The sequence below is a fragment of the Phocoena sinus genome, chromosome 8 (genome assembly GCF_008692025.1).
Source record: "Phocoena sinus isolate mPhoSin1 chromosome 8, mPhoSin1.pri, whole genome shotgun sequence".
NCBI lineage: Eukaryota > Metazoa > Chordata > Mammalia > Artiodactyla > Phocoenidae > Phocoena > Phocoena sinus.
Genome location: NC_045770.1, coordinates 94,066,165 through 94,091,243, shown reverse-complemented (window position 1 = coordinate 94,091,243; position 25,079 = coordinate 94,066,165).

Genomic DNA, 25,079 nt, shown 5'->3' with positions numbered 1-25,079 from the left:
TCAGTTTTACTTCCTCTCCTTTGCGTAGAACACTGGTTATCCTAATTTGTTTCAGGAGTTACCGGAGATGAGAGAAACTTTTCCAGGGAACCCTGCTTAGTGCTCTGCACTCAGAGGCAAAAGTCCTGTGTTTAAGTCTTGCCTTCTCATTCTTGCTGCCGGGTGAACACGGAGACCGGATTCAAACTCTTCAAGCATCACTTTCCTTATAGTTAAAGTGGAGACAGTGACAGCTGAGTTTGTTGTGAGGGCCAAATGCACTAATGTTTGAGAAAGTGTCTTGTAAACCTTAATGACCACAAACAGGAGGTAGGATTACTGTCCATTGAAAAAATGTCCTTTTGATGAACCCCAGCTACAACTGCATGGTGACGGCTGATTCCACTTCCACAAATGGCAGCCTCAGCCATCCATGCCACTCAGAGAACATCTGAGTTGGACGGCTTTGGGACTGACGTGCCCAGAGTCAGATCCCATCAGGAGGCAGATATATTGTCCTCCGTATCTTCAAAGCACCTAGTCTACAGAAATGTGCTTGAACTGTAGCAATAATGGGTACAGTCAGATACCAGGAAGAACTTCACTAAGTAGATTAAGTTAATCAGAAACTCTGAGAACTCCCTTTCTGGCATATTTTAAAATAAAATAGGTCCTTCTACCTTGAATAAAATAGGTCAGGTTTCAAGAATTGACCTGACCAGACGTAGAGGCTTGGATGAAACGACCTCCTAGGGTCTTTTCTACTTCTGTATGGACCTGATGTTCTAGCATTAGACTCCTTTGCTCGGTGTTGCCAATCATCCTCGTTTAGATGTCTTGGGCTCCTTGTCCATTAGATCAGATGCATCCACAATACCAAAGACAACTCATTAGGACTGTCTAATTTCTTTCGTGTATTTTTCAAGCACAGTTTCCAAAAAACACATGTTGACTTTTATATACTTCAGAACGCAAGGGACTATGGCACTCAATTTCTCCAGAAAAGTCTGTAATTATTCCTTGTGATAATAATAAGTATCATATCTATATAGTGCTTTTTATCCTCCAGTATATTCTATTTTATGAGATTTCAGAGCCACTAGTACAAACAAGCAATTATTATGGACCATATTTTACAAAAGACAAAATGAAGACAGAGCTTAGCAAGCTGCCTAAGACAGCACACTCAGTTAGTAACTGAGCTAACTTCAGAATCCAGACCATGTTTCAGTGCTCACAGAAAAAAATCCAGTTTCATCGCATGGACCACCTAAGACAGAAGCAGGATAAGACAGGGTATGGAATTCCAGTGTTTACACAGCTATTTATCCATCCAGTCCCCAGAAATTCCAGGTAATTCTCTCCAAGCTAGATCTGCTTTTCTGGAATAAGACATTGTGCCCATTCTGACCACAGAAAACCTGGCCAAGTACTATTCTTGCCCTATGTGGGAATCTCCCACACATAGCAGCTCTCCAACAGCAAATCCTGGAATCTTCTTTCAAAGATCACCTCTAGATGGAGGCTCGAACTCTAGGAAGCCTAAGTTTCCAACCTGCCTTAACAGAGAATTAACAGCTGGCTGAGGTTGCAGAAGGGCAGTTGCAATTTAACTTGCAATAGATAGAAAATATAAAATGGCATCATTGCAGAGTACATCATAACTTCTAAGATGTTATTGAAAACTTCTCAACTTTAGACAGTTTTCAACTCACATTTAAGAGGTAGAAGGAAGATCACATAACTACATGCAACATAGGAAGCTGAGATTCATCTTGCAGTGTGAGCTGGTACCCATCCCAGATCCAGGGGGCTGTGGAACCATGACAGGAGACTAACTCATTAGAAGAATCCTGTATTTGGTGTGGGTAGTGGATGATGATGGAAACCTTAGCTTTAACTATTTTTCCTGTTTTGTGTTTCAACTTTTTTCGACACCATCATTCTATTAACAAAAGTAGCTGCCTTCCTATGACTTTTGTGGCGCTTAAACATTAAAGCACATTAAAAAAAAAAATCACAAAACCAAGCTAAAGAACACAATTTTCAGATGGGTCTACACTGACAAAATAGAAAACTTCCAACAATAGTAAATCTAAATAAAATGGACCTTTACCCATATAAACCCATTAATGCTGTTTTAGCATTGTCCTTCTTTACAGAATTAAAGATCTCTAGTTTAATTGAAGATTTTTTTGCCCAGAAAATTTTTAGCATCATAAAATTCAGCCAGTCTAGGCCAAAATAAATATCTATTTCTATATAATAAATTCTCAATAATTTGAAAGAATAGAAATAAGAAATTATTCAATATTCAGAATTATGGTTTGTTTAAAAATCACACATATTTTTCCATGTACATTGCATATTATAAGGTAAGATATATCTGGGAATTAATAAGGAGAATGAAACATGTAGTTGAGATATTACAATTCAAAATAAGCCTATGTTACATAATAATGATTTTTAAACACAAAAGTTCCACGTTATTTCATTTATTTCAAATATTGCTCAAACAGCATCACAATTTTTAAGTGTTGGCTATAAAATTATGAGGTTAGTACATCCGTTATATGTTTTACTCTGTATTAACAGATTATGTCCACATTTTCAGAGACAAATTTGGATTAAATTCTTATATAACTTTACCACTGAGCTAAAAATAAATATGGGAAAATATTGGTCTGATTCTCTTTTCTTTTTTTTTTTTTTTTTGCCGTACGCGGGCCTCTCACTGTTGTGGCCTCTCCCGTTGTGGAGCACAGGCTCCGTGGCCATGCCTCACGGGCCTAGCCGCTCCGCGGCATGTGGGATCTTCCCGGACCGGGGCACGAACCCGTGTCCCCTGCATCGGCAGGCAGACTCTCAACCACTGCGCCACCAGGGAAGCCCTGGTCTGATTCTTTGAAGGATTTTTTAAATTAGAAATAACGTATTAAAATAAAGTTTTATGTAAACTTAATATGGCATAATTGGGGCATAGATTTATGTGATCCCCAAAACAAAAACTCAATCACCAAAAACAAAATAAACTAAAAACAAAACAAGCTTTTTTAAAAAAGATTAAGCCATGGAATTTCAAATTATAAATAATAATTATTCCAAATTCATTTCTATAACCCATCACTTACAATATCTTTTCTCAAACTGGCCAACAGGAGTGTGTGCTTTATGAATCTCAGCAAATTTATAGGTCTCCTTCTGTATCCATTCGCCTACTTGGAACGAATTTTTTCCCAAATTAACATAATTCTTTTACGTTTTTAAAAAGAGATCAAAAGACATAGTACCCTAACAAGACAAGATGCTTGAAAACCACACACATACAAAGTAAAATTACAACTGAAGTTTTTTTTTTCATAGTAAGGTTGATAAAATAAAATCACATTTTATTGCATCTTTTCACACAGAAAGATTTCAAAGTGCACCAAACTAAGATTTGCTTCACTCATTACTGATGTGTGTTCGTCCTTGCAGAGGAAATATGGAATCTGATTAACAGCAAAAGTATACTTCCAATATTACGGTCCTCCTGGACCAAGAAATTTAAAAAGTATCCTCCGAAGAAAATGTTAAGTGCGGTCAATTGCAGCAGCAACTCCTTAAACTGACCAGACTAGGATCCTGCCCTTCTTGATGCATGGAGCTTTTCTGTGTCAGGAGCTGGGTGGGCACAAAGCCTTGCACAATCTCACCCCCAGCCTCAATGTGTCTCCAAAACAACTTTCTGGAGGCTTTGATTATGAAAGTCTTGTCTTTGAAATAAAACAACCTGTGTAGGGTTCATCTGTAATCCTGACCCTTTACAAGAGTATTAGAACACAATGAACCCTAAGGTTAGCCAGAGAGGACATAATCCCTTCTGCTTGACAGGGAAAAATGCAGACCCAGACTCAACTCTTCCTAGATCCATGTTCCTGCCACAAGCTGCTTGAGAGAAACATAGGAAGTGGACAAGGAGGCTGCCTCTGGCAGAAGTGGAGACTCCAAGGTATGTCCTGAATGGGGCATGGCTCTGAAGCCAGAAGTTATCCATCCAGCACAAGGAGACCCACCCCCCACCGGAACCAGGTGTTGTGAACACTGGTCCAGGACAACTAACGCAACTACCAAAGGGAGAGCAGAGCCCAAACTATCTAACAAAGCCTGCCTCAGGTGAGTCCTCTCTGCTCCCTTGCTCTCAGGCTATAAGAAAAAACTGGATAGCTCTTAAAGCATAGACCTTAAGGAAAAAACAAATGATACTGTGAGATGATAGTCAAGACAACAGTAACGCTGTAAGAGTAAAGAGAGAGAAAATTTAACATAGATAGAACTGCCAAAGCATGATCAAGATAAAAGGAAATGGAATGGCACCAATACAAGTCTATACAAGACACACACACACACACACACACACACACACACACACACACACACAAACAGCATGCAAAAGACACACAAATAACCAGCTTAGAAAACACAACTCAAGAAAGAGAAGAAAAATTCTTCACATGTGCATTTAACTAGAGAATAACTGAATGAGTTCAAAAGATGATCAAAAAAACTAAAATGAGATGAAAAAAGAAACAACAGATCAAAGGAAACAAAGAGATGCCAGAACAACATTAAAAAAATTATAGAGAAGTAAAAATACCAAAGGGATAGAATAGACAGAGCTGAAGATAAATCACAGCTGTAGAATAAAAGTTGAAATAGTTGAAGTAAATGTATGTGAAAAAGACAAAGTAAATCAGGGAGAAACCAATAAACATGGAGGATAAAAATTAATAATAATAATAATAGGTATCTTTAAAGCATCAAACCCAACAAATAAACTGGGAAAAAGTATTAAAAGACCTAAAAAAAGAAAATTTCCCTAAAAAATTAGTACCCTTTAAAGTAGCGAATATTATGTGCCAGACACTATTCTGTACACTTTACACACATTAACTAAAATCATCCCGACAATTCTATGAAGTAGACACAATTATTTACATTTACAGATAAAGAAACTGAGGCATAAAGAGATTAAGTAACTTGCTAAGATCTTACAGTTAATAATATTAAGCCAGGTAGAACTGAAAATGTCTATTGAAAAGCACACACTGGGTTCTAGAAATATGTAATGTAAAATTCACAAGGCCAAAATAGAACATCAAGGATAAAGAAAAAACTTTTCACACATTCAGTCAGAAAATGTAAATTACCTACAATAGGAAGTAATCATGCCAACATCCTTCTCCACAGTAATACTCAATGCCAGAAAGATAATGGAGAAATAACTACATAGTTCTTTAGAAATAAAGTGTGACCCAAGAATAGCCTGCTTATTCAAATATAAAGGCAACATACATAAAAGAACTCAATGAAACAGTACCAGTAAGTTGTTTTAGAGGAAAAAAAAAATTGTTTACAATGAAATCCAGCCAATTATAAAATAAATCCAAACAAAGAACTCAAGGGTGGAGAAACTGTGGTAAAAGAATATAATAAAAAGTACAGAACTAGACAGTAGCTATGAATTATGGCTATAGAAATGATACGAAACCTGCTAATGTACAAATAATAATAACGTAACAAAAAACAATAGCAAATAATGTGATACAATAATAAAAATCAAAATGAAGGAGAAGGAGGTGGGAGAAAAAAAAAAGAGTGCTTGCATGTGGGGAAATAAATCAATATTGCCTAAAACAGAATCATTCAGGGTGAAAAATAAGGGCTATGACTTCTTAAGGTGCTTGATAATCTCTTCTTAAAATTAGAAGGGCTATTTTAAGAAATATCTCCTGTGATAAAGAAATGTTTATTTGAAGTTTAATAATTCTTTCAATTTCTTTTTCTTCTTTCAATTTAAGTCAAATTAAATGCAATCATTCTGTTTCAAAATAGCAGTATGGTCTCATTTTGTGTTACAGCAATAACATATTGAGTATCTCTCACCATCCATTCATTTATCCATCCATTCATTGTTCTATTTGTATGTGCCTTTAAAAAGTCTTTAAAATCACAAACTTTTTAAAAAGCATAAACCATCTTTAAAAGCAAAAGCAATAAAGTGATTTTTATGTAAAAAGAAAAACAAAGTTATAATAATGGATTTGGGGAGCTGGATGGGGCTTTTAAAATCTCCTCCTCTTTTACATGGTAAAAGAACAAATGTATAAAATGGTGCAGCCACTATGAAAAACAGTATGGAGCTACGTCAAAAAAATTAAAAATAGAACTACCATACGATTCAGCAATTCTACTTCTGGGTATTTTGCAAAGAAAACGAAAACACTAATTCTAAAAGATACATGGACTCCTATGCTCATTGCAGCATTATTCACAATAGCCAAGATATGCAACCAACCTAAGTGCCTATCAATACATGAATGGATAGAGAATATGTGGTATATATATATATATACACACACACACACACACACACACACACACACACACACAATGGAATATTACTCAGCCTTAAAAAATGAAATCTTGCCTTTTGTGACAACATGGATGGACCTGGAGTGTATTATTCTTAGTGAAATAAGTCAGACACAGAAAGACAAAAAACAAATGATTTCACTTATATGTGGACTCTATAAAGTAATACAAATGAACAAACATAACGAAACAGAGTCATAGATACATAAAACAAATAGGTGGTTGTCAGAGGGGAGAGGGATGTTGAGAGAAAAAGCTGAGGGAGATTAAGAGGTACAAATTTTCAGTTACAAAATAAATGAGTCACTGGTATGAAATGTAAAAAACAAAACAAAACCAGAAAGAGATTAAATACTAAGGGACACAAAGGTTATTGTGATCTGAGCCAATGTTCATTCCATTCCCGTATTCTGATTTCCTATTAGGAATTTAAGCAGTGTAAAAAAGCATCAAAAAGAAAGTTTAAAAAAAGTTAAAAAGAAAATCACACCAAGACCTACCATCATTACCATTAGGTGAACATAATTTCACAGAATTTTTATCCAGTTTTTCAGATATAAGAATCAGTGGCTAGACGGATAGATAGTTGAGCAGATAGAAATAACACGATAAAAGTGAAATGAGATTATATGTGCTATTTACTAACAAAAAGATTCCATTTAATTCCTTAACTATAATATTGTCCAAAGTGATGTAAGATATCAGGCCCAGATCTTTGAACATCCAGTTTAGGGTCTATGCCCTCAAGTATAATTACTTCACTGGATACATACACTGCCGGGCAGTCCCACTTCCACACACACACACACACACACACTCACACACACACACGGCCTACTCGCCTGGTGATCTACAGCAACCTGAGGTCTGACTGAGTCTTGTCTGCACCCACAGAAGGGATTTCCCTTGCCTGACTTGTCACACCCAACTCAGACACGGAAGCCACGGTACAGGGATATCAGAGCAGAGACCTGAGATGCATGCATGAGAAAAGATTCAAAAGGAAGAGGAGATGAAGCCAAGAGGGCTAAGAGAGGAAGAAGCCTTAGGAACAACGATGTGAGCACTTAAAAGCAGAAAGGGAAACTAGGCAGGCAGAGAGGGTGAGAAAACAGAGCAAGAAGGGACAGAGGGGTGTTGCAGGGTGTCGTGAAGTGAAAGAAGGGTCTGGTTCCCATTCTGTGTCCCACAGAAAGACACTTTCCTGCTGGAAATGGACTGGCAAGAGCGGAAATGGGGATGCAAGGGAAATAGATCAACTTCACTAAGATCACGTCTGGGGGGAAAAAGACCCCAGATCAAGAAACTGATCCATGAATAAACAGAGGTTCAAAATCATGATTAACTTTTATCAGAGAGCCCTACATCTAGTACTCCTGGAGCAAGATGGTGCATAGACACCTGACAGGTTCAGCTTCCGCACCTGGTAGAGGAGGTACAACCTTACCTGGAGATGCAGTTCAAAAGGAGCATAAGTGACCCAGGAGACCAGACACATAAGACACATAACGTAACTCTGGGTGAAGACATTGTATGTTCAGAAGCCTTTCTTGCACCCACGTCATGAGCTTTTCCACCCCAGGAAGGACTCTTCATAGCACACACAACAGCAGTATGCCCAATAACTTGGCTGCTTCTTGGAGGGTGCTGACTGGTACCAGGTACCCTGAGTTCTACAGAGAAGACAACTAAGGCCCACGCAGCTCCTCAGATCATCAGGCTCTGTGGTCACCTGAATGGTATCACCCTACTCAAGTTTATATCGAGGCCTGTCACAATATCTTCACTTCCCTTGAAGAAACAAAAAAAGCAGGAGGTCTTTCCTAATGACCTGAATGCAGTTGAGCCACTTATTTGCATTTCCTTTGCTCTTTGCAACGACTCTCCGATATTATCATCAGAGATCAGCTGCCCTGTCTAAAGCCTTCAGTGATTCTGTAATGCCTTTGAAACTTTTACAAAGCCCTTTGTTCAGCATTCAGCTTCCTCTACAACCCAGTCCCTAAATATCTTTGTAGTGTCTCTTTCCTCCTCCTCATTCCAATCATCCAGTGCTCCAATCACAATATATTACCGAACATTTCCAGAATCCACCTTGCACCCACCATTCCAGTCCTTTATTGTAGACTTCCACAGCCAGGAATGCCTTTATTCATTACCTTTCTATCAAAATTCTGCTCAACTTACAAGGCTCAGCTCACATGTTCCCTGCCCCCAAACTCCCATCAGAATTAAGCTTCCTTCCTTTCAGGGCCCCAGTAATTTGTTTTGACCTCTAGTTAGACTTAATTCATTTTGCCTTCTATTAGTTGCTGTTTAAATCTGTCTTGATTTAAATCTGTCCTTACTGGTCATAAGTGAGTGAACATTTATTGAACATCTACTATGGATGCCAGGTGCTTCCACAGACATCATCTAATTTATCCTTCTGTTGCTAATACGTAGCAGAGTGCTCAAACATTTCAGGTGTTCATAAATGTTTGCTGTATTATTCTATGAAGAGAAGGGGAACTGTTTGATTTCTGAGCTTCAACAGGAGGTCATTTAAATATGTCTCCTTTAGAGGACTTAACAAAAATAATGAGAAAAAGAGACTGATCAACTCAGTAGGATGGCATAGAAAACGGGTGATAAATATTTATTTAGTCTTTGATAATTCTGTCTTAGAATAATACCCTAGCCAGAAAATAACACCATCTTTTTTTTCTACTTGTTTTTCTTTGCCCCACCCAGGAACTCAGCATCACATCTCTACCCTGCACAGAGCCAGACCTCAACAGGCTAGACAGTTCTAACCCTGGACCAGTCACTAATTCTCTGTGAACTCCAGGCAAGACAGAGCTCTACACTGGGCGTCAGTTTTTCCTTGTGTAAAGTGGGGCATTTGGGCTGGATGACCTCGGGGTACTGATCAGTTCCATAATATTCTAAGATTCTGTTTTTAATGAACATACACAAAATGACTTGGGAATTGGCTAATTCTTCAGGCCAACCTGTGTACAACAAAATATGGAAGATTATGTAAACAGGGCAATAGATTTTCTGTGTGTGTGTGTGTGTGTGTGTGTGTGTGTGTGTGTGTGTTCTGAGAACGTCTTGTGTCTATGCATTGAGGGAAGAGGTGGAAAGCTGTCAATCCATGAAAGTCTATTTTCAAGAAATTTACAATTTATTCAAATGAATACCTAAACCATAAAAACATTGCTTGGTTACTTCCCACTAGGGGTTACCATTTTTGTTGTTGTTAATAAGAAACTAGTGAAGGTTAATTTTAAATATACTAACCTTACAGTTGAGAATGGCTTTAAAAATCCACATACCTACAGAGCTCAATGATCACCATTAACAAGTAAGTTCTCTTCATTTACATCTAGCACCTAATCATCCAGAAGGATCTTCTTTTGACTAAATGAATGAATAAATCAACAGTGTTGCATCAGCTTCTTCAGGGAGAGAGGGAGCGTGTAATAATCGATTTTAGGTAATCAATGAAGGCATATCACTCACTGCTTAATAACCAGTTGATCTGGGTTCAACTATTTTCAAAACCATCAATTAGACTGGACTAAACCTCCCCTCAGACAGGTTTGAGTGAAAAGACACAGCTTGTATACCGAGCGTGTGCATATACACATAGCAATGTGAGCCTGAGAACCTTCATCTTGATTTCGGAGGGGCCCACCACAGCTCTCTGCCTCCCCAAGGATATAAGGAGTCCTTTTCCTCCTCTGCCGTCAGAGAAAACCAAGAATAAACAGGGGCTTCGGCCCTCTTAGTGTCAAGGTCAGACTCACATCTTTGTTTCTATCAAATATTTACTTTGTACAGTTCTGATATTTCACGAAGACTGTTTTAACCAAAGGCACATAATACTGGGTCTCAAATATAGAAGTGCCACGGTGGCCCCAATAAAAGTACTCTGTATAAGGACTATGAGTTTGCTATAAGTAAAACCTATAAAAAAAACTTTAAAAATAAGAAAAAAAAAAAGAAGACAAAAGAAATTTTTGATTGGGTACTTTTCAGAGGGATTGGGGAGCAACTTGATGTAAAATTCTGAAGAAAGGAAAATATCCAAAAAGAAAAGGGAAAAGAAAAGTGACTAAGGTACTTCACAGGGTAAAACATACTTTTCATGCAAACATAGGAGCCGAAGGGCTGTTTTAGAACAGAGACCTTCACCTAAATACAGCCATTAGCTCTTAGAGGCCAAGCTAAGCCAGTCTACAAGGAGGGGGACAGTTTTCAGATGAATATTGCTAAATCAACACAATTTTTTAAAATTTAAAAGAAAGGAAGAAAAGAAAAGAAAAACAAATCAGTTAATAAAATTTGAGCCAAAATTTCAAGAGAATATTTTTAAGATTCAACTTCCTCATATATTTTAATATAAATCCTTTTAAAAGTATTTTTCTCACTGCACTGAATGCCTCACCTAAAATCAAATATGTATTTTTTTTCTTTGCTGAAGATTCCCCTAAAAGAACATTTCCCTCCAAATCTATATTTTCAATATATTAATAACACAGGTTCAACCTTTTTTGTTTGTTTTTGTAGAATTTGCTAGCATTTTTTTTTTCCTGAAAGAAAATCCTCCCCCAAAGTCGTATTTTTTTTATTCAGGATATTTTAAAGTAATTGCTACTTTTTGAAGGATTGTGTCAATATAGAATCATTAAGATTTTTAAAAATTAATGATCTTTATGACTCAGAAAGCCCTTAATCCAATTATCAGGGTGGAGGACGAATTGACCTTTTCTCCTTTCAATCCTGTTTCTAGTTTGGAAACAAAAAATCTCGTTCAGAAAATACTTATTTCTATATTTATCAAAATATGATGGCAAACAACAGCGGTGAAGTTTTAAATAAGCTTGACATATCAATTTAAAAAATACTTCTTGTGTATAAATTTTGAGTTTATGTATGTGCGCTCCTGCAAGAAGAAAGGGGCCCAGAGAAGAATTACATCTGATATTTAACTATGCGCTTAAACCTACCTCAAATAGTCCTCTACATTTAATTTCTTATGGTCAGGTTTTCTCTTTCCTTTTTCTTTTTATGTTTTACTTTTTCTTTCTTTAATTATTCTGCTATTCATATTATTTCCTTTTTTGCTCATGAACAATATTTTTTAATAATAAAATCATCAGTAAATAATGATGGTTACAGCAACACTGAAGGTTATAATTATATTACCTATTGCTTTCCTTCTAAGGATCTCAAGGTAGTTTACAAAGAGAAAATAAAATCAGCATTCCTTCTCCTGTCACAGGATTTAGAAATTGGACAATTGTAATTTTTAGGGGCACGTGATACTGATGCTAAACCATTCTAAATAGTGCCTTTCCTACATCATTGTTGGAATTTCCCCATATTCAAGGTTGGAGATTAAAATTTTATTTATTTAAAGATGTTTCTATTGAGCATTGTCAGACACAGTTCCATCAGTCTTTTTAAGGGGCAAAACGGTTCTAGGTTTAATTCAGAGTCGAGGGTAAACTACTTTTGATGAAAAGACTATCCTATGTCAAAAATAATGTCAGTATTTAGCTTATTCATGTGCAGACACCACTTTAATTTTAAATGAAATTTAGAGGAATTCATATCTTCTAGTGTATCAGTCAGTCTAAGCCAGCATGAGACTATGTTTTAACATTAGGGTACCTTCAGATACAAATGGTTAAGTTCTACCTTCCAAGTAAGAAAGATGGGCTAATGTCTCTGCTTGTGAGACTATATATAAGTGCATGTGTGCACATGCCCGTGTACAAACAAAAACGCCACAATGAAATTAACAACATGTGGATGGATGTGGAGCATACAATTTCAAGGTTTTGATGACACCACTGAGCTAAGTTGTTGGGATAAGGTCCCGGTATCTTTCTTTATCCTGTCCTCTCCGAGTCACTTCCTAGACAGTGACACATTTTCCTCTCATCCTTTGAGGATCTGTTAAGATCACAGCCTCCCTCCCCTACTTTCAGTAAATGTATATTAACCTCCAAGAGTGCATGACATCAAAAATATAATTCTGAGCCCCTTGAAAAGAAAGAAGAATGAACAGGCATCAACTTCCTTTCCTGACTATCATACAACCTCCATTTTAAAAAAGATAGCTCTATAAGCCATATTTTCCCCTGTAAGTATGCATATTAACAGGCAACAGGAAAAATGGAAAAAGACTTGTATATACGGAAATATTGTCCCTGGGGTTGTGCCTGTCTGCCCAGGAAAATGGCAGTGAGAGGAGGTGAGCGACTGCTTGAGGAATTTCCTCATTTTTAAATCACCTCATGTCTCATCTTCTCTTTTCCATGGCAGACTTAGTACATTTAAATGCAACAGGTCGATGATTGTGATGCAAGGTATGAGAGACAATTAAAAATTTGTGAAATTTTTGAAAACAAAAATTTAATTTGGAGCAATTCTGTGATCTAGGTTTTTATACTTTTGGGGCGGGGGGAATATATGATTTTTAAATTGTAATCCTTTGGGGAAATTTCCATAAACTTTATTTAATTCTATAATATGACTCCTCAAGCAACTGCCAGAATCTACTACTTTAACTTATTACAAGGCCCTACTACATTAAAAAAAAAAAAAACAGGAAAAAATATTTTTGCCAAAAAACAGAGCAATTAATAAATAGCCCCTATTTAGTACCGTATATAATCCTTTTATAAGTATAAATATTATAAGTAAAACAACCTATTTTGATGTGTTATATTAAAATCTATGCTTTTTATTTTTTTTGCATACAGAAAAAAAATAGAGATGAAATCAATCTAGTGCTAAAATGTAAACTCTTAAAATTTATGTTAGTAAAAAACAGTGCTCAGTTTAAAATTATATCTGGAAAAACATTTTGACTGAAAATTCTCTTTCTAACTAAAAAAGAGATCTTATTTTTAAATTAAGGAATGAATTTATGAATAGTACAAGAAAGTGGGACTCCTCCCCCAAATAAGCATATTAATGAATATCACACATCTCTCTGTGGAAATTATATGTCCTTTGTGCCACATGAAAAATTAACATTTTGTAATCATAAATAAAATATCTTCTTACATATTTGAACTTCGGTTAAATGATGATCTTTACTGGGATAAATTATCTTTAGTGTTATACAAATAAAAGAAACAAAATTTCATGTTAAAAATCTCAGAGTAGCTGAGAGGTAGCTCACTGAGAAGCAAGATTTTCAATCATAAGATTTAAAAAATTGTACAGTTTATTTTTAAAGGTTTCCCGTCTTTTAAAAAACATTTTCCTTTCTCTCAGAATTCTAAAACATGATTTTTTTAAAAAAATTCAAAAGCTAATAGCTAATCCTCAAAAAAGTAATAAGCTTGTATTCGTATTTTTAAAGTATCATTTGTTTGTTATTTGAAGAGATAGCAACTGTTTTCATGACTGCTTCATATTGAAATGTAAATATTTCTTATTTAAAACTACCTGAAACAGGTTTTTTTTCTGGACAAACTTCCTGAAAGGTAAGTTTGAGGGGGAAATAGCTATGAACTGGAGGATTTTATAAGCCTGCAACTATATGAAAATACTAGTGTTACAGCCTAAAATATTTTCTCAATATTTTAATTTTAATTCTTTAAGATTTTAATGAGCAAATTTTAATTCTGGAAGCTATTGATAAAATTTTTTCTTCTTTAAAAAACTGTATTATAAATGACTGCTTCTGTGCTCCATTACCTACATATATTTTAAAATTAAAAAAGAAAGGCATAAGGAAATTCACTAAGGAGGAAACTATTTTCCTCTTTTATTTAAATATTATTTCATTAAATGTGATGTTGAGGTTCAGAGGTGGTAGAAGTCTAAAGGATAAAATTTGGAGAGCTATATCTAATTCACCCTTCTTTTTCCAAATCAATTTATAGGCTGCCAATTTACTTACTGCCCCTAATCAGCTGAGAATTACAGAACTTCTCAGACAATTTCATTTTGGTTCATAGAACCCCATCTCTGGCAAGTGGGTTTTCTGCTCTTTTTCTTGTCTCTAACCCAGTATTCTTGCCACAAATTCAAAGGGTAAAAGAGACCCCTCAATTAAAAAAAAAAATCACTCCAACTTGAAATAAATAGTGAAACTATTTCTTTAGTTGATTTTTTTTTTTCTACTAACTTAAGATCTGGGCTTTAAAGAGAGGTCAGCCCTAAGGATCATAACTTTTTACAGGGTCAAACTAAGTAATTTGCCTGTGGAGATAAAGGGTCAATGTGGTATAAATCATTGCAGTTTGAATGACAGCTCTCCTTAGAGGCTATCACTATTTGTTCAGCTCCAGACCAGTTCCCAGCCCAATTCGCTCCTGGAAAATCTCAGTATGATCCCAACACTCCTTGACTTTAGACTCCTCTCCCACCTCGTGACTCCTAGTGACATTACCTGCTTCCTTATTCCTATTTCAACTCTTCCAACCAGTCCAGGACTCTATCTAGACCCTGGGTCTGCAGGGACCTGTCTTAACACTAACAGTTCATGTTGGCAAGTACATACTACATGCCTGAAGTACCAGATTGTGTGTTTACTGACATCTCATTTCATCTTCCCAACAATCTTATGAAATAAGTACTTGAATATTCCCATTTTACAGATGAAAAAACTGACTCAGAGAGATAACTTGCTCAAGGGTATGCAGCTGAAAAGAGCAGAACCAACAAGTTAACCTAGATCTCAATGGCCTCAAAGCCCATGGTTCTGGACCATGAGGTTGTACTGCTTCCTCAAATTATGCTGCTTTTATCCGCTCCTTAAAAGGCTGCAGAGTACAAATAGAACTACCATATGACCCAGCAATCCCACTACTGGGCATATACCCTGAGAAAACCATAATTCAAAAAGAGTCATGTACCAAAATGTTCATTGCAGCTCTATTTACAATAGCCAGGACATGGAAACAACCTAACTGCCCATCATCAGATGAATGGATAAAGAAGATATGAAAAAAAAAAAAAGAAGATATGGCACATATATACAATGGAATATTACTCAGCCATAAAAAGAAACGAAATTGAGCTATTTGTAATGAGGTGGATAGACCTAGAGTCTGTCATTCAGAGTGAACTAAGTCAGAAAGAGAAAGACAAATACCGTATGCTAACACATATATATGGAATTTAAGAAAAAAACATGTCATGAAGAACCTAGGGGTAAGACAGGAATAAAGACACAGACCTACTGGAGAATGGACTTGAGGATATGGGGAGGGGGAAGGGTGAGCTGTGACAGGGCGAGAGAGAGGCAGGGACATATATACACTACCAAACGTAAGGTAGATAGCTAGTGGGAAGCAGCCGCATAGCACAGGGAGATCAGCTCTGTGCTTTGTGACCGTCTGGAGGGGTGGGATAGGGAGGGTGGAAGGGAGGGAGACGCAAGAGGGAAGAGATATGGGAACATATGTATATGTATAACTGATTCACTTTGTTATAAAGCAGAAACTAACACACCATTGTAAAGCAATTATACCCCAATAAAGATGTTAAAAAATAAAAAATAAAAAAATTTTTTAAAAAAAGGCTGCAGAGAAGAGACGGCAAGGACTGCTATGTAGATTGCATTTGACATGTCCCTGAGCTTTTTAGTATAATTTTTTAAAAAGAGAAGAAAACTCATTGAGTAGAGTTGATCAGTAGGCTCTGGGGAAAACGCAGAAAGGGCCTTCTCTGTGGAGCCTGTTTCTAAGAAGTTTAAATAAAATACATAAAACGTAAACAAAAACAAAAACATCTTTTGGAATGGTCTCAGATGTACTCTGCAGGTTTAAGGGGTAGCCCTGGCCCTTTTATTCTAGTGTTACCCAGAAAATGTAGCGACCTCATCAGAGTCTTCCTATAGTCACCCTGCAGTTTTCAGCCAAGACTTAAATGAAATGCCTGCTAGGACAAGTGAAGTGAATCAAAGGGAAGAGAGCAAAGGTTTTTTTTGTGGGGTGGGAGGCAGTAAGAGAAGACAGAAAGATTTATAAGACAGTGAAAAGTGAAGCTGGCGGAAGGAAAAAATGAAGACAATATATGTGCAAAAAGAAAAGAGGAAACATCCTTGATAACAGCAAATAGTGTTATCTATTCTTGCCCTTTTATTGTTCCTTTACTCTTTCCTTGGTGGGAATCACCTAAACTGAAAATTTAGGACTGGATATAAGCTGAAAGTAAAAGGTGAGTGGTAAGTATTCTAGGTGAATCATTTTTTCTCCCTGATCAAAAAGTTAAAAAAAAAAGAAAAAGGGAATGATTTGCAAAAACAATTGTGATTAAATTCAATAGATTTTAAAAAGAACTTGAAAGCAAGGAATTAAAGGGGAATGAAACTACAGAGAGATAATATTTGTGTAGGGATGCATCAAGTAGAGAAAAAGATTTTCCTATCAGCCCTTCTGATTTGCTCCCAGCTGGATAATCCTGGGCACTGGCAGGCTATGGAGCAAATGGACAGATGCTTTCAGAAAAGATTATCTTTTATCTGTTGCTCAGGGAGTAGCTCTGGTCCTATGACTGTTGATTCCATGATCTAAGCCTTATATGCCATTGCTATATGTGTCAGGCAAGAAAAAAAAAAAACATAATAATAACAATAACTAACATTTATTGAGCACTGAGTAGGTATGAAGCTCTTTACATGCATAATCTTATTTAATCCTCACCAGAACCTTATGGTTGTTATTGTTATTCCCATTTTGCAGATAAGGAAATTGAGAAAATGAAAATTACTGGTTTGCATTTAGATGGATCTTTCTATCCTTTAGCCTCAGAAGCAGCAATCTGTTGCTTTCTTGCTTAAGTAGAAATTCACACACTTCATAGGCTCCTCCCACAATCTACTACAAAGTCTTTACAAATTCAGATCCTAATCCAGACCTTCCACTTCAAAGGTCATCTCCCAGTGCCTTCCATAGCTGTTCACCCTGGGAGTGCTGAGTAAGAGCATCTAGCTGTCCCTGAAAGTAAAGTTTGCCTCAGTACCTAATCAGCACTAAAGTCCATAACAACATCCTTTACCCTAAATGAAAACGGTCAGATCTTCCTCATTGCAAGGACGAATTTTGAGGGAACTAAGGGCAGGGGAGAAAGAGTTTGGAAGACTCGAAACGAGGGCAAAACCTTTGCACACTGACCTCTCCATGTCCACTTTGAGTCTTAAAGACTTCCAATTTCTCCTTTACTGAAGACCTCAGCATAACTGCCTGCCATAAAGTCCTTGGCTATGCTACATAGAAGCAATCTACCAACCCAACAGGGTCAGTCTACCAACCTAATAATCCAACAAATGGACAGTTCCTTTCCTTCTCAAGGAATCCCTGTCCTGTGTAGTTCTGATTTTCCTTGGTGGTCAAAAGCACCAGAGAAAATCCATCTTTGCTATGAGCCCTGATGTTGGGACATTACACTGCCTAGCTCCAGCACCAACCTCTGTTCCCTCCACCAAATCACCAGACTTTGCCAAGAACATTTAGCCTATAAGATGGATTGTCACTTCAAAATTCTGCAGGACCGGGCTAGGTTCAGTCATTAAAACTTCTCATCTGCTTCTGTCCCTCAGCTCCATGCCTGCTTTGCCTTTCAGCTATAGATTTTCTGTTCAGCCTTTTGCAGTGTTAACTAAATTCCAAATATTTGCTCTACAAAAAAGGGGGACCAAAAATCACGATTAAAAATACAACAGAGTGGGCTTCCCTGGTGGCGCAGTGGTGGGGAGTCTGCCTGCCGACGCAGGGGACACGGGTTTGAGCCCTGGTCTGGGAGGATCCCACATGCCGCGGAGCGGCAGGGCCCGTGAGCCGCAACTACTGAGCCTGCGCGTCTGGAGCCTGTGCTCCGCAGCAAGAGAGGCCTCGACAGTGAGAGGCCCGCGCACCGCGATGAAGAGTGGCCCCTGCTTGCCGCAACTAGAGAAAGCCCTCGCACAGAAACGAAGACCCAACACAGCCAAAAATAAATTAATTAATTTATTTATTAAAAAAAAAAACTAGAGTGCTGCTAGGGAAAAAAAGGACAGCTACAAATCAAGATTTGATGATGCAGCCTAAGCTGCAAACCTTAATATTGTAAAATATAGGACTTAGAGACTAACTAGATGAAAAATGTTTAATTGGGGGCCCATGGAGCCTAGGGAGGTCATGAGCTCCTTGAAACTATATGTAAAATATCTGTGTTTTTCTTTTTTCTCTTTCCTTTTCTTGTTATGTTTTGTTATGTTTTCTGGGAAGTAGGTCCATAACTTCATTAGGTTATCAAAGGTAGAATAATTTATTTACATCTCTGATGCCTAGAGTAAGGCCTGATACATAGTAAGGACTCAATAAACATTCAACATCTGTTGAATAAATGAATGAACAAAAGGGGTGTGAGCTCTAAAGCACCTAATTTTATAGATGGAGAAGAGAAGCCTAGGAAGAATATAGTTGCTTTTTCAGGGTCATGAACCTACGTAGTCAGGACCAGATAGAACTAGCTCTTTTAACACTTTTTACCATTTGTCAATCCCCTTGTTTTGCTTTTTAACCTAATTGTATCTTTCATTCCATTTTTATTCCTCCCAATCTGTTTCTTTCTAAGCTGAGAAATGGATCCTATTTCCTAGTTAGAAGTTGCCAGTAAGTGCACATCTGGAAAGAGAAGTGGGGGAGCAAACAGCAGAGAGAGTCTATGAAAAATGCCCTCAGAATAATTAATTGGTGGTAGCACACCTAGCATGGCTACTATTCCTATGTGTTGAAGACATGATTAATAATGGCATCAAAATGGCTGTCACTGATGGAAATATGTAAAGCTGAAATAGTGGAGTTAGATCTAGGGGTGGGCAGTAAATCTTCAGCTTAAAACTGACCAGGCCAAGCCACTGTCCTAAGAGCAGATGACTTGCAGCATTCTAAAAGATATCTGAGGGACAAGGATCAAGTGAATCCCTGCTTGGTTTGAAAGCTCATTTTGCAGACCTTCCTTGCTTATAGAGTAATTAGGAGACCCTGGGAGAATTCCACTGGGCCTTACTACCCTCCTAACAGCTCACAGTCAAGCCCAGTAGGCAAGACAGATGAAACTCAAAATGCCACCCCTAGGAAAGAAATAAGGGAGAGAGGCTTAGGCCTCATGGAACTGCTTCACGCTAGGAGAGAGTGTGGAAGAGACCAGTACTCAGATTCTGTGACACAGCAAATTTCTTGTGCTGATGACTTCCTAAGCAGATCGAGGCCAACATGGAGGCACTGAGGTCTAGAACATGTCACAGGTGAGAGAGGCGAGCCATGCCTAACCTAGTGATGCCCCCAGAATGCTAACTGCTAGCAGAAGAAACTTTAGGTAAACTCTTCTTTGAACCCTGGCCTCCTAAATGCAAGTCATTTTGGAAGGGAATCTGTTACAATTTGTGTTTATGGATTATCGGTATTATTTGGTAGTGCTAAGAATTATTTAGCAAAAAAGGAAGAACCGAGAGTAGACAATAAACAACCTGTGTTAGAGCCCCAGCTGTGTGACCTTGGTAAAATCACTTAACCTCTCTGAACCTCTGTTTCTTGATTTATAAAATAAAGGTATTGGTCTGTATAGCTATAGTTCTTTCCAGCTTTTGCATGCTACATATTATATCTAAGTTTGAGGTTTAACTCATCGATAGATTTTTCAAATGTGATTAGAAAAGGTTACATTTCAGGCAAGAAAATCCCACCCCCCGCATATTATTTTCTTACATTTCTCTATAAGACAATTGAAATATCAATTAAAGGGGGAGATGTTAACCTCTTGGAATGAACAACAGCCCTATTGCTCTAAGACAGATGCTGCAAACTTCAGGTCCTTATATTCGAAAGGGGAATTTAAAAGAAGTTGGGTTTAGCTAATGATTTGAAGACCTCACCCTCACTTTAAATTGTGGGATTACAGGGGATTCCAGTCAATTAACTTATTATTAAATTCCATTCTCAAAATGTAAACATTTCACAAAATCTATGTAGCAGTCATTTAATTAATACAGTTAATAGATCTGTTGTACAATGATCTGAAGGTCTTCCATGGAATGTGCTTCTGTTCTACCATGAGCCTCAAGTTTCCATCTAAGATTTCTGGCAGCTTCCTGCATTTTGCTCACATAACAGCCAAGGATAAGTCAGGTAGCTCGCTTTCTCCCTACTTCACAAATCTAACAGTCCTGGGGTTTCAAAATTCTCTGTCTAGCTTTGAACTGAATTCCCCAATAAGAATCACAGTATGACTCTCAAGCTCAGAAACGAATCTAAACAAAAACTCTGGAGCAAAGGAGTTTGCTGGTTAATAGGAAAAGTAAATGTACTTAGCGTTTAATGCCTTACCCCTCAAAAAAAAAATCAGTAACCTAAAACTCTTCCTGCCTTTCGTATGATGAACCCCAGTTAAGGAGACACAATTCAGCGTTTTGGCTTCCTCAGAGAAACCAAGCTCAGCAGCAAATGACCCTTCAACTCGACACCTCTCCTGGGCCCCTGAAAGGCCTGACATAGCCCAGGTCGTGGAGGCAGAGAGGCAACTGTGGGCCCCACTGAGGAGGCCCGCACCCCTCAGTACCGGGGGCTTGGGAGCTTCCAAACACCCAGGCTCAAGTCCTGCTAGGGGATAAGACAGGAAAGAGGCCTGCCTCATGGTATACTGTGTCCCTCCTTATCACCTGTATGATGGATGTTTGTCTTTGCCAAAAGCTAAGCCATCGAGGACCACCCCCAAGCACTGGATCTCTGGCTTCCCTGTGTCTCATCGCCAAGCGGGGAGTGTACACGCACTGCCCAGGCCAAGGGGCCATGGGCCAAGGTATCTTTGCACTCACCTGGGACTCCAGAGATCATCTGTCCAGACTCTTCAGCTCCTGTGGCCTCTGAGACCCCTTCCTTCAGTGGCCACCCCTCATGTGGACCTCCGGGTGTCAAGACAGGTTTGACCACCTGAAAGGGCCAAAGATGGGCAAAGTTACTTTGCTGGCTCTAAAGGAGAATGGGAGAGTTTGGGGGCTGGGACATTTTGCAGGAAATCACAGAGTAGGGAGGCTACAGGGAAGGGAAAGGGCAGAGGGGTGCACTGGGCCAAGAGCTACAAGGCAGGGGAGCCGAAGCAAGAGGAGAGCTTTTCAGAGATGCCTGCACAGCCCCCCAGTTCGAGAATTCCTGAGACAGAGAAGAGGGTCCTGGTCTGAGATTGCAGCAAGTGTGCCCAGTGCCTTTGACTCAATTCCTTCCTTTGCCTCCAGCCTAAGGTAGCTAAGGCAGGGATTCAAAGCAACCAAAGGTCTTGGAAAGAGGCTAAAAGGGGCAAAAGAGCCAGACAAGAGAAGGAAACCTGGCTCTAGCCACAGGTAGAGGAGAGGTAGAGGGGAAGCAGCGCAGGCGCAGAGCAGCCAAAAGTGAGCCTGAGGGTGAGAGCATGCAGAACCCCCCACCCAGACCCAGCCACTAGGGGGCAGGTGGTAGGGAGGGGGCTCTGTGTGCCTTCACCCCTTCCTCAGCTCTAGAGACCACCCCTGGTCTTGATTTTCTAACACAGTCAAAAGCTAAGTTAGTTGATGGGCTCAAGGGACCAAGTATCCCCAGTGACTCGGTGGACACTTCCCACTCCCCACGAAGAAGCACACTGGGGTAAGGAAGGGTCTCGAGCTGCTACCTCCCTCCCTAATTTAGGGGCTTTAGTGTTTGCATCAGACGCAAGTGCCTGGAAGTTTCCATCAGGCCCCTGGCTTGCTGAGTGATGTGGCATTTTTCAAAAGGTGTGTGCGTTAGCAGTTTGAGGGTTCAAAGAAATTCCTCCCCGCCTTTGCCCTCCTTCCTCAGCAAAGGGAAAGTGGGGAGAAAGGGGGAGACCAACTCCCACTGGCCTCAGGCTGACGCAACTGCCCTGAGGGAAGGAAAGATGCACGAAAAGCCACCAATTTTCACTGATGGTGAAGGAAAAGGGGAGGGGGGCTTTCCTCTGATCCCACCCGGAATAAGACACCACTCTGAGCAAGCCCCCCGGCCAGGGTCAGAAGTGAGCGCCCCCTGCCCCGGCGTGCGGTCGCCCCAGCAGTTATGCCGCAGCAGCAGTGGCTTCAAAGCAGCAACAGTTGTCTGGCTGAGGCGAGGCGAGGCGAGGCGAGGCGAGGCGAGGCGAGGCGAGGCGAGGCGAGGCGAGGCGAGGCGAGGCGAGGCGAGGCGAGGACTCGCTCGGGCGCGCACGACGCCGGCTTCGGCCGGGTACTCCTGGGCTCTGGAGCCCCAGCCCCACACCTAACCTCGTGGGAGGGGTGAGGGGACCAGGGGCGCAGTAACCTCGAGCCGCCTGCACTCAGGGTGCTCAACCATTCCGTGCAAGTTCACTTCGCTTAGGTCACCTCTCTCCAAAATCTGGTGGAGGTTCCGGCTTTTGGAGAGAGGAGGGCTCTCTGGCCGGGGCGAGAAGGGGGATGTAAGAAGCAAAAAACAAAAGAGGAGCTGAAGGGACACGGGGTGAAGCTATTTTTAATCTAGCCTGGCTCTTAACGCCTCTCCCTCCGCGAAGCTATCGCTCCACAGACGGCCCCAGGTGAGAGGCAGGGAGGAAACCCCCCCAGAGCTTTTGCTTTGGTTCCATCTCCTTTGCAGATCTTAGGGACCCTTTTACTCTTTCAGAAAACGCAACTGGGGAGGGAAAATCTCCTTTATCTGGGGAGAGGGTCTCTGATTTATCCCTGGAGCTTGGAGTCCTCGCCTTCAGAGCCTTCTCGCAGGCTGAACTAGAAAAGATTGACTCGGTCCAGCACTCTCGGACTTCGGAGCCCTTTTCCTTATTCGGGAGAGGGTAGAATCTGGGTGCGCTGCTAACGGAGAGGGGAACGAGGGCGGGCACTTAGTTTGCTGGAAGAACGGTGGTTGGGGTGCGGGGGGAATTCAGGCCCTCCCCGAAAATGCGAAGCTTCGCAGCCCTCGGGTCTTGGACTCTCATATCCCTAGACTCATCCTCTATCCGTGTCCATCCCTGTGGGCGCCCGTGTGTTTGTGTGTCCTTCTGGTCCAGCCCCTAAGGGCGTCTAGCAGTGTTTCTAGCTGACGAAGGGCACGGGGGCACAGAGCATGGTGAAGGCCTGATTTGTGCCACTTGTAACAGAAGTGGTCACGACTGCGAAGAGTGGAAGGGGAGGAGAGGAGCGGGACCCACAGACGATCCCCAGTCCTGCATCTCTGCTTCCTCCCCAGGACGGGGCACCTAGAGAGGCCAGGACTGGGCTGCTGCAGCTACTGCTAAGCTCCTGGGTCGGGTGCAACCACACCTCTCAAAACCTCCTTCTCTGCGAGGGTTTCCCCAGTTTTCACCTGTTTTACCCCCTACTGTGCTACTTAGTTTTGAAAAAGGCGAGATGGGGGTACCCGAGGCTGCAAAACGCCTCAGATTGGGTTGGAAGCAGGTGTGGGGGAAGAAGGGACTCCGGGGAGCGGGCGGTGCCTGCGTGTTTTCCCTCTTTTTCGGAGCTGCCCAGTTCATCGCGGCTCGCCTCACCTCCCCGTTCCCCTCTAGGACAGGGGATACTGAAGGCTCTCCGCCCCTCTCTCAAGGGCTTCCCCACCCCTATATTGCAGAGTTGGATCGTTAGGGTCAAAAAATGACCAGAAAATGTCCTCAACTGATTCATATTCCAGGTGCCGACTTGGCCCTAAGACCAGATCCTTTTTTTGCAGTGGGTAAATGGGGTTATTCGGGGTGTGGGCGGCCTTTGGGGGTAGACACAACTTGTGTAAACTTTTATTGTATTTTAGCTCCTTCCGACTTCTCCGAAAATACACGCACACCGCCTGCTCCGATTCCCCCTGTGATACAAAGTCGACTAAAAAGTTGGGGGTAGGGGACCTTCGCGGAGGACAGGCGGGCGACCAAAGCCTCAGGGAGCGCGGGAAGGACGGGAGGGAAAGGATTGATTCTTCCGTGGAAAACGGGGAGAGGGCTGGGAAAGGCTCGGACCGAGCCGCTTCGGGAAGGTGCGGACTTCGGCGATCGCTGGTGGCTGCAGTCTTCTCGTCGAGTGCGCCCTCCGCGAATGCTTTTTGGGGTAAGGGCTTCCGGCTATTGAGTTATGTACAGCAAGCCCAGACCGCAAAAAGATTCGCGAAGGGCAGAGTCTGCTGGCTTCTTCGGTCCGCCGCCGCCGCCTTCAGCCCAGGATGTCTCCGAACCCCGGAGCCGAGCAGGCTGGGTCTCCCCAGCGCGCTCCAACGCGGCTCAGCCTTCCACCCCGAGCGCCGCCCGCCCCGCTCTCGCCCCTCCCGGAGCCCCCCGACCATCCCTCCATTTCTCCACACCGTCCGCGATCCCCCAACGCAGTCCGCACAGCCTCGAGCTAGGTGTGTGGAAAGCGAGAGGAGGAGCGCGGAGGGGGACCAGGGATCCCGGCGCCCAGCCTCCACCCCTCTCCCGTACCCCAGCACCCCGAGCCTCCCCGCCTATCTGTCCTATCACACTCTTTCCCCTATCAGGGTTCCGCCAGCCCCGGCTGCAAGGTCGCGGATCTCTGAACAGGTACAGTTCGGATTCTCCCTGAACCCCCTCTTGTCCCTCCTAGTCCCCCAACAGAGGTTCCAGCCGTGACTACAGGCGCTGCGTAAAGAGAAAAACTCCCCCAGAGCACTAAATAAATACAGACGAGGCCGCCAGCTCATTGGTGCGGACTAAAATCGTCACCCACCAATCAGGAGAGAGCTCAC